The sequence below is a fragment of the Capricornis sumatraensis genome, chromosome X, assembly GCF_032405125.1.
Source record: "Capricornis sumatraensis isolate serow.1 chromosome X, serow.2, whole genome shotgun sequence".
In the NCBI taxonomy this organism is placed as follows: Eukaryota; Metazoa; Chordata; class Mammalia; order Artiodactyla; family Bovidae; genus Capricornis; species Capricornis sumatraensis.
The window spans coordinates 84,515,630-84,525,683 of record NC_091092.1 but is presented as its reverse complement, the minus strand read 5'-3'; the positions used below and the strand labels follow the sequence as shown (position 1 = coordinate 84,525,683).

The 10,054-nt window shown below is 43.7% G+C and overlaps 1 pseudogene; it reads right to left on the bottom strand.

The window, feature by feature from the left end:
• Nucleotides 1–8,726: 8,726 nt before the first annotated feature.
• LOC138071164 (serine/threonine-protein phosphatase 2A catalytic subunit alpha isoform pseudogene) lies at nucleotides 8,727–9,666 on the bottom strand (annotated as a pseudogene).
• Nucleotides 9,667–10,054: the final 388 nt, after the last annotated feature.

Genomic DNA, 10,054 nt, shown 5'->3' with positions numbered 1-10,054 from the left:
ACTTACATCTGTTAACTCCAATGTCCCACTTCATCCCTCCTCCAAACCTTCCCCCTTGGTAACCACCAGTCTTTTCTCTATAACATTCATTTTCAAATTCAGACACCAGAAAAGGGGGAGAAAAAGACCTCTCTGGGGTACCCTTGTAGGAAATGACAGGCCCTTAGCTATTCCTTGCTATCTAGGAAGACACCCTGCCAGTTTGGCAAGGATTCTTGAATTCCACAGGCAGGAACATTTTTTTTTAATATAAATTTATTTATTTTAATTGGAGGTTAATTACTTTACAATATTGTATGTAAGCCAGAAAGAAAAACACCAATACAGTATACTAATGCACATATGTGGAATTTAGGCAGGAACAGTCTATGCTGGGACTTTTAGGCCAGAGGCTGTGACTGGTGAACTGGTAGAAGAAAAAGAAAAATTATCGGAAAAGAAAAAAATCCTTACTTAAGCAACTCATGTGGGAGAGGAAAGACAACTTTTCAGAGCCTTCTCTCTTTCCCAAACTCTGTCCTAATGATAATCAAAATTGCCTGCATCTTTATCCTTTTTCCTGACAGCTATCTGATTTGAAGTCAGTGGTTCCACACACAGATGGGCAAATTGACAGGGGGAAAAAAAAGAAAAGTAATCTTTGGTTTAATATTTCCTTCTATAAACAGTTTTTTTTTTTTTAAAGAAACATACAGCTCAAATCGTCCTCACATACGGCCTGTCAGCGCTGTAGCATCTCACTGGTTGTTCAAAATTGGCAGAGGTTCCAAAGGCCTTCCTGCTATCAATTTGAGATAAGGCCCAAGATCAGACGCGGGACTTTTGCAATCGCAACTTTCAGCCCCACGCTCCGTGGCGCAAGCTGGGTGATGCTAATAACCCCTTTCCGCTCGGGCTTCAGAGAGCAGGGCGTGAGAGGCCATGGCTGTGAATGGGTGGCCTGCCCGGCGGGGACACGACGTCATATGGCCGCGCTGCGCGGGGCCATCTGTGCGGGCGAGGGGGCCTCGCCCCCGCGCACCGGCTGGCGGCGCGGCTGCGGCCTCGCGTGACCGCGGGAACGCTGAACGTTGCGCCTGCCTAGTCCCCAGCCCCCGTCGGCCCCGTGGGGTGCGCGCGGGGCGCGGGTCCCCGGGGTGGCGGAGGCGATCGGTCTTCTTCCGGCCGCGCGGGTTTGTGGGTGGGGGTGGCTGTTGCCAGATGGTGCCTCTCCAGGGAGGGGGCCGGGAGGCCGGCCCGACCCGGGGAACTCACCAGGCTGATGACTAGGAGGAGGCTGGAGGTCAGATGGACAGTCGCCTGGCCGGGGCTGCGGGTGGGGGTGGGGATCGGCTCCCTCCACGCCGTCCTCTACTCTTTGGCTGCAAGAATCTGGCAGAGCTACCGGGGGCAGGGAGGTGGGGCAAAGGCTTGGGGCCCAGTGAACCCAAGCTTTGGAGTTTGGACGGATAGCTAAAGGTTATCTCTGACTTAACAGAAAAAAGATATTGAAATGCCTCAATGAGAGATTGGGTCGAGGGTCTGATTAAACACAAATAGGTTCAAAAGGAAAGTTCAAAGCGGTTAAACAAACCTTCAGTTTTCCTAGTGGAGGCCAACTCTTGCAAAATGGTTTTTTTTTTTTTTTTTTGGTTGGGGAAGAGGAGAGGCTTTAGTTGATGTGAAGTGAAATAAGCCAGACAGAGAAAGACAGATACTGTGGGATCTCACTTATAGATGGAATCTAAAAAATACAAGAAACTAGTAACACAAAGAAGCAGACTCACATATAGAGAACAAGCTAGTGGTTATCAGTGAGTAGAGGGAAGGGGAATGGGGTAAGAGACAGGGGTAGGGGATAAAGAGGCACAAACTATTATACTATGTATATATGTATAATATACTATGTATAAAATAAGATACAAAAAATATTGTATAGCACAGAATATAGCCAATATTTTATAATATCTATAAGTGGAATATAACCTTTAAAAATTGTGAATCATTGTGCTGTACACCTCTCCAGATGTTGAGGTTCCCTTGTGTCTTCTTCCTACCCAGCAGCTTCCTCTAACTCCTCACTGCTGATGACTCCCCCAAATATATCTCACCTCAGATGCCTCCCCTAAACTACAGTCCTGTATCTCAAACCCTCTACTTAACAGCATCATTGAGCTGTCCAAAATCAAGCCCTTCCTCTGCACAAACCACCTGGGCACTCTCTAGGTGACTGGGACCATGGTCCAACCAATGGTGTGTCTAAGAAACTCGGACACTAGACCTCGCTTGTTCCTTGCCTCAAGTCCAGTTAGTTACCAGGTCATAAATATTGTCCCTTCAGTGTCCTTCTAATTATGTTCGTACTGCCCTAGTTCACTCAGGCCTTCCCCGCTTCTTGCCCAAATTGTCAACTTCTTGGAGATCCTGTCTCACACCTTTGGATCTGCTGCCAAGATGGCCTCCTAGACTGTGAGTCCAGTAGGGTATGGGAGCATCTTATTCACTCTCACCTCCCCAGGTCCCACCACAGTGCTAACACATAGAACCTTTCAACTACATGCTTTTATTTATTTATTTTTTGGTAGTTCAGTTCAGTTGCTCAGTCATGTCCAACTCTTTGCGACTCCATGAATCGCAGCACGCCAGGCCTCCCTGTCCATCACCAACTCCCGGAGTTCACTCAGACTCACGTCCATCGAGTCAGTGATGCTATCCAGCCATCTCATCCTCTGTCGTCCCCTTCTCCTCCTGCCCCCAATCCCTCCCAGCATCACAGTCTTTTCCAATGAGTCAACTCTTCGCATGAGGTGGCCAAAGTACTGGAGTTTCAGCTTTAGCATCATTCCTTCCAAAGAAATCCCAGGGTTGATCTTGTTCAGAATGGGCTGGTTGGATCTCCTTGCAGTCCAAGGGACTCTCAAGAGTCTTCTCCAACACCACAGTTCAAAAGCATCAATTCTTCGGTGCTCAGCCTTCTTCACAGTCCAACTCTCACATCCATACATGACTACTGGAAAAACCAGAGCCTTGACTAGACAGACCTTAGTCGGCAAAGTAATATCTCTGCTTTTGAATATACTATCTAGTTGGTCATAACTTTCCTTCCAAGGAGTAAGCGTCTTTTAATTTGATGGCTGCAGTCACCATCTGCAGTGATTTTGGAGCCCCCAAAATAAAGTCTGACACTGTTTCCACTGTTTCCCCATCTATTTCCCATGAAGTGATGGGACCAGATGCCATGATCTTTGTTTTCTGAATGTTGAGCTTTAAGCCAACTTTTTCACTCTCCTCTTTCACTTTCATCAAGAGGCTTTTTAGTTCCTCTTCACTTTCTGCCATAACGGTGGTGTCATCTGCATATCTGAGGTTATTGATATTTCTCCTGGCAATCTTGATTCCAGCTTGTGTTTCTTCCAGTCCAGCGTTTCTCATGATGTACTCTGCATAGAAGTTAAAGAAGCAGGGTGACAATATACAGCCTTGACGTACTCCTTTTCCTATTTGGAGCCAGTCTGTTGTTCCATGTTCAGTTCTAACTGTTGCTTCCTGACCTGCATAAAGATTTCTCAACAGGCAGGTCAGGTGGTCTGGTATCCCCATCTCTCTCAGAATTTTCCACAGTTTATTGTGATCCACACAGTCAAAGGCTTTGGCATAGTCAATAAAGCAGAAATAGATGTTTTTCTGGAACTCTTGCTTTTTCCATGATCCAGAGGATGTTGGCAATTTGATCTCTGGTTCCTCTGCCTTTTCTAAAACCAGCTTGAACATCAGGGAGTTCACAGTTCATGTATTGCTGAAGCCTGGCTTGGAGAATTTTGAGCATCACTCTACTAGCATGTGAGATGAGTGCAATTGTGTGGTAGTTTGAGCATTCTTTGGCATTGCCTTTCTTTGGGATTGGAATGAAAACTGACCTTTTCCAGTCCTGTGGCCACTGCTGAGTTTTCCAAATGTGCTGGCATATTGAGTGCAGCACTTTCACAGGATCATCTTTCAGGATTTGAAATAGCTCAACTAGAATTCCATCACCTCCACTAGCTTTGTTCATAGTGATGCTTTCTAAGGCCCACTTGACTTCACATTCCAGGATGTCTGGCTCTAGATGAGTGATCACACCATCATGATTATCTGGGTCGTGAAGATCTTTTTTGTACAGTTCTTCTGTGTATTCTTGCCATCTCTTCTTAACATCTGCTTCTGTTAGGTCCATACCATTTCTGTCCTTTATCAAGCCCATCTTTGCATGAAATGTCCCCTTGGTATCTCTAATTTTCTTGACGAGATCTCTAGTCTTTTCCATTCTGTTCTTTTCCTCTATTTCTTTGCATTGATCGCTGAAGAAGGCTTTCTTATCTCTTCTTGCTATTCTTTGGAACTCTGCATTCAGATGCTTATATCTTTCCTTTTCTCCTTGGCTGTTCACTTCTCTTCTTGTCACAGCTATTTGTAAGGCCTCCCCAGACAGCCATTTTGCTTTTTTTGCATTTCTTTTCCATGGGGATGGTCTTGATCCCTGTCTCCTGTACAACGTCACGAACCTCATTCCATAGTTCATCAGGCACTCTATCTATCAGATCTAGGCCCTTAAATCTATTTCTCACTTCCACTGTATAATCATAAGGGATTTGATTTAGGTCATACCTGAATGGTCTAGTGGTTTTCCCTGCTTTCTTCAATTTCAGTCTGAATTTGGTAATAAGGAGTTCATGATCTGAGCCACAGTCAGCTCCGGTCTTGTTTTTGTTGACTGTATAGAGCTTCTCCATCTTTTGCTGAAGGGGTAATTGTATTTTGACAAAGTTGCAGTCTTACAGAATAGTTACAGAAATAATATAAGGAATTCATGACTATCCTTCGCCTAGATTCCCCAAATATTAACAGTTTACCACATTTGCTTTATGCTTCTTTCATTTACATATATATATATTTTTTTTCTGAGCAGTTTTCTAAACAGTTTAAGAGTTAGTTATGGACATGATTTTCCTTTTCCTAAATATGGTGCACATTTCCAGAAGACAAGGACATTTTCTTATATAACCGCAGTACAATTATCAAAATCAGGCAATTTTTTTGGGGGGGAGGTGCTGTGCCACATGGCTCCTGGGAATCTTGACCAGGGATTGAAACTGAGCCCTCAGCAGCAGTGAGAATGCAGAGTCCTAACCACTGGAACACCAGGGAATTCCCAAGATCAGGCAATTAACATGGACATAGTATTATCTAGCTGAGTTACATCAGTTGTCCCATTGACATCCTCTCTAGCAAAAGAAGAAAAGTATTTCATTCCCAAATCCAGTCCAGGGTAAAGCATGGTGTTTAGTTTCCTTGAACCTGGAACAGCTTCTCAGCGTTTTTTGTTTGTTTGTTTCATGACATTGATATTTTTGAAATTCAAAATGTAGAATGTTCCTTAATTTGCAATCATTTAATTTTTCCTCAAGGTTAATTCAATTTATGCCTTTTTTGCAATACAACAAAAGTGATGCTGTATCCATCTTAACATCTGGAGGTAAATGATTTTTTAACTTTGATCACAGTATGTGGTTATTGAATCTTCATAAAATACAATTTAATCCTACCACCCTTCAGTGGACCTAAAAGCATATAAGGCCCAGAAGACTTGTTGGTAGTCCCTGCTTGACCTCAGCCATGGTCTAGTTATATACTCTCTCTGCTTCTTGCCTTTGAGCTTATTACTCTCTCTGACTAAAACATTATTTTCCTCCCACTGAATCCAACCCCTGCCTCTGTACTGGGCTAACTTCTACCTAAGATTCACCCTAGTTTCCCCTGTCCCAGAAAGCCTTCACTGACACCCCTGGCTCTGATATGTCACTTGTGCAGCATCCTGTCTTTATGTTTTATTATGATATTCATCACACTGACTGAGAACTGTTTCTTTGTCTCTCTTGCTACATCATGAGCTCTTAGGGGGCAAGTCCTGGATCTTTTATTATGATGTAAGTCCTTTCATTCATTAATTTGTTCATCTAGTCATGCAAATCTGAGTTCATTGATTCCTTGTCATGAGGGAGAACATACATACCACGGGATGTCTCAATAAGAAGGTGTTAGATTCTTTTATGGGATGTGGCCTCATATAAGGCGATTTGTGGGGGAGATTCCAAGGATTGGAGGTTCTTAGAAAGTGAGAGTGGTTTTATGATTGGGTATATTAATTCTTATCTAGAAAGGTGAGGCGAAGGGAGTGATTGACAAAGAAGCAGCGCCCATTTATTCATATGAGCTAGGAGAGGGTAATGTTTAGTCATTTTGGGAATTTGGACAATGTTTATTAGTCTAGTTTTGGTCTTGATCCATTAGTCACAGAGTGGCCTTGTCTGATGTTGGGAATCAGTTCAACAGGAGAACACCAAGGCCTTGTGGTGAGTGCCAGGCCAGCTCCTGCATGTCAGAGGCTGCATGTCTCCCTTGCTCCTCCCTTTCATCCAAGGCCAGATGAGGTCAGGCCACAGGACATGAATCTATGTGTTCTAATCATCACCATTACTGAGCTTTTGCTGATCCAGAGGTAGCACTGAGAGAGCTGTCTGCAAAAGGACTTGGGCAGGTCTCTCATGCTCCTTTTATTGCAGGATGAAGTGCTGAATCTTGTGATGTGACAAGGGCTGCTCAATGGCATTTAAGACTCTGGACAGGCTCTGCCCCAAAGCACCACAGGCAGTTACCAGAAACAAAATGATGATCATTCATCCTTGTAATAGACCCTGGACATAGAAGCCTAGGTGACCTAACCCAGGCCATGGAAACATGCCCTATGGTTCAGCTGGTCTCTTGTAGACAGCCCGGTGCCTTTTTCTTTCAGCCTCGTCAGAAATTGTTCTATTGACCTGTAGTATTTATGTAAATGCATCAAGAGGTGTTTGCTAAAGGAGAACCCTTTCCTCTGCTAGCCAAGGAAATCAAGGGCTATAAGACTGCTAGTGACAATCTAGCTAATTAATTTAGACATTTTTTGGGGGGGGTGAGGGGGTATTCTTGAGTAGAAGTTGTGTCATTTATGGCATCTGTTAAGATAAGAGACAGGTTTGGGGCCACATTTTCACCAGCGTGGGAACTGCAGCTCACGGAGGATGCATGAAGAGTCAGTTACCTTTCTGGAGCTGTCCAGATTCTGCTGTTTCCCTCTACTTTTCATGAGAATTTGATCCATTGGAAGACAGGTAGTTTTAAATATCTGAAAATCTCTAACAATTACCTCAAATATATTGGATAAGTTAGTGTGTGGCGGGTGGGCATAAGTCTGATGATCACAAAAGAAATGGTATCCTAATGGAGCACAGACCTTATTGGAAGTATAAGTATCATTTTGCGTGAGCTAATTATATGTCCCTTAAAATGGGTGGGTAATGTGAGTGGAAGTAAACAGTTCCCCAAAAGAACAGTCTCTGAAGAGAAAAGTATTTGTACCCTTGGTTGTCCAATGGTTAGAACTCCGTGCTTCCACTGCAGGGGGCCTGGTTTTGATCCCTGGTTGGGGAACTAAGATCCTGCAAGCCTTGTGGCAAGGTTAAAAAAAAAAAAAGGGAAGCCTGGTGTGCTGCAGTCCATGGGGTCACAAAGAGTCGGACATGACTGAGCAACTGAACAGCAAGCCTCAGTAGAAGTATTTTGTTGATGTGAGGTCAGTTTTTTTAGTGGCCTTGATTCTTATTTTTCTTTATCTGGAATTCTACAGATTCTAAAATTAATCAATTGATGCATCCTTTAAATAAACAACACCAGTCTTGCCCATTGATCAATTAAAATTTGACTTTCTCAGTTCTTAGTTCACAAGTTTATTATGAAAAAACACTGCAGTGCTCTTGTGCAGTAACATCATTTTATAGGAGGGAGAAAAAAAAAAAACTCCGTTCAAAACAAATCACCAGGTTCTGACAGTAACAAAGGACAATATGAGGCCAAGATTTTAGAAGCGGAGATAAATTGAAGGCAGACAAATCATATGATTAAATCAAATGGTATCCCTAAAAATAAACAAAATTATTTCAAAACTCACAAATAGAAGGGATGCTTTGGTGCTTATTTTTAAAAATGTTCATTAAGCTCCAATGATTGCTGCTATTCTTATCTACAGGCATACTGAGTAAAGCTATAGCTAAATGGAAGTTAAATTGTATTCACAAGGTGTTAATGTTTACATCTTATTATCTGCAGTTTCTCAGAGAAAGCAAAGTAACTACAAATAGCGCTAGGACAGAAACTGGTTTCTTGACCAACAATGTCGCTTCAGCATGCAATGAATTGGTTCATTCTAAAGTGGTCATGGCTGTTGATGACAAGTTCAGTTCAGCCTCTCAGTCGTGTCCAACTCTTTGTGACCCCATGGGCTGCAGCACACCAGGCTTCCCTGTCCTTCATCTCCCAGAGCTTGCTCAAACTCATGGCCATTGAATCAGTGATACCATCCAACCATCTCATCCTCTGTTGCCCCCTTCTTCTCCTGCCTTCAATCTCTCCCAGAATCATGGTCTTTTCCAATGAGTTGGCTCTTCGCATCAGGTGGCCAAAGTATTGGAGCTTCAGCTTCAGCTTCAGTCCTTCAGCTGAGTCCTTCATCAGTCCTTCCAAGAGGCTTTGTATTTTTATATGGAACATCTTTTTGGTCCATGTGAAAACAAGTTTTTTTGAGTGTTAACTGTTCTCTGACACTTGTGGAGTTGCTCTTCCCATATCCATTATATGGCATGGAAAGAGCAAAACTGTACAAGTTTAAAATTTCATTACAGGAAGCAGTCTAGGGTACCATGAGTAACATGTGGGTCAGTTCTGCAAGGTGCTGGGAGTATTTTCAAACTGCAAGAAAACTTGATATTTTAGAATATCAAGTTCCATGATTGCAGCTTAGTTACCACAGTCTGGAGCGCTGAAAATCGTTACTCCATTTAGGTCATGGCACCAGTTATATTCCTCCATCACCAGCTGATGAGCTCTAGACACCAAAGTGAGGCCATTGACATGATTAAATGTCTCAGAAATATCTTGCCCCAAGGTGTAACCAGCTCCTCGAGGAGATATAACCCAACCTCCACTGTTCATCTGGATCTGACCACAGCAAGTCACACACTGGACCCTAATGGAAAACTTCTTGTAGATGACCAAGTTCTCTGATGTGATCCAGTGTTATCTATGGCTGCTGAGTGGCCACCGTGTAGACAGATCTGCCCATCCAGTAATAGGAAGTGATATCCTATTCAGTGAGAGGAAGATAGTCAAAAAGATCTGTAATATATTTCTAAACATTTGCATTTCTGTAGTTTCTTAAACACTCATCATAGAAACCATATACTTGTGTGATCTGTCTGCACTCATGATTTCCCTGAAGAAAGGTGATACTTTCATGGTAATGAACCTTAAGAGCTACAAGCAGAGTAACTGTTTTCACTGAATGATATCCTCTGTCAAAATAATTGCCCATAAACAAGTAATTCGTATCTGGTGATGTGCCACCAATTCTAAACAATTCCATGAGATCGTGAAATTTCCCGTGCACATCTTTACAGACAGTGACTAGACATTGAACGACTTGCACACTGGATTCTTTTGTCACGATTTCTTTAGCCTTCTGGTGGAGGCTCCTGACCTAGGACTCGCACAGCTGATTGCACTTGTTCAGCTGCTTGGTCCACTGGTCAGCTCCTTGGTGAACACCTTCTCGTCCATGATGCCACCCGCCCGAACCGCGCTCTTTCCACACTGCCACCCGCACACGTGCCACAAGCACATGCCGTCGCCAGTTCCCAGGGTACTTGTGCAGGTACTGGTGGTTGCTTGGTGCCAGCGCTGGCCCTCTAGCTCGACCCTCTGTGCTTGGCCACCAGCCGCTGCCCTCCTCCACTTGCTCTAGCTCCAGAGCTCTGCTCTCTGTAATGGTGGCTGCTGGTGTAGTGACGCCATGCACAGTGTCAGGAGGTGGTGGGATGCGGAGGAGTAGAAGGGCTGGAACCGGAGCTGCAGAACTGGAGGCCAGTTACTATATGACCAAAGTTTGGGATTGATGATGTAAGGGAAACTTAAGAACCAGACAAGTGTGTTAGTGGCTTAGTCGTGT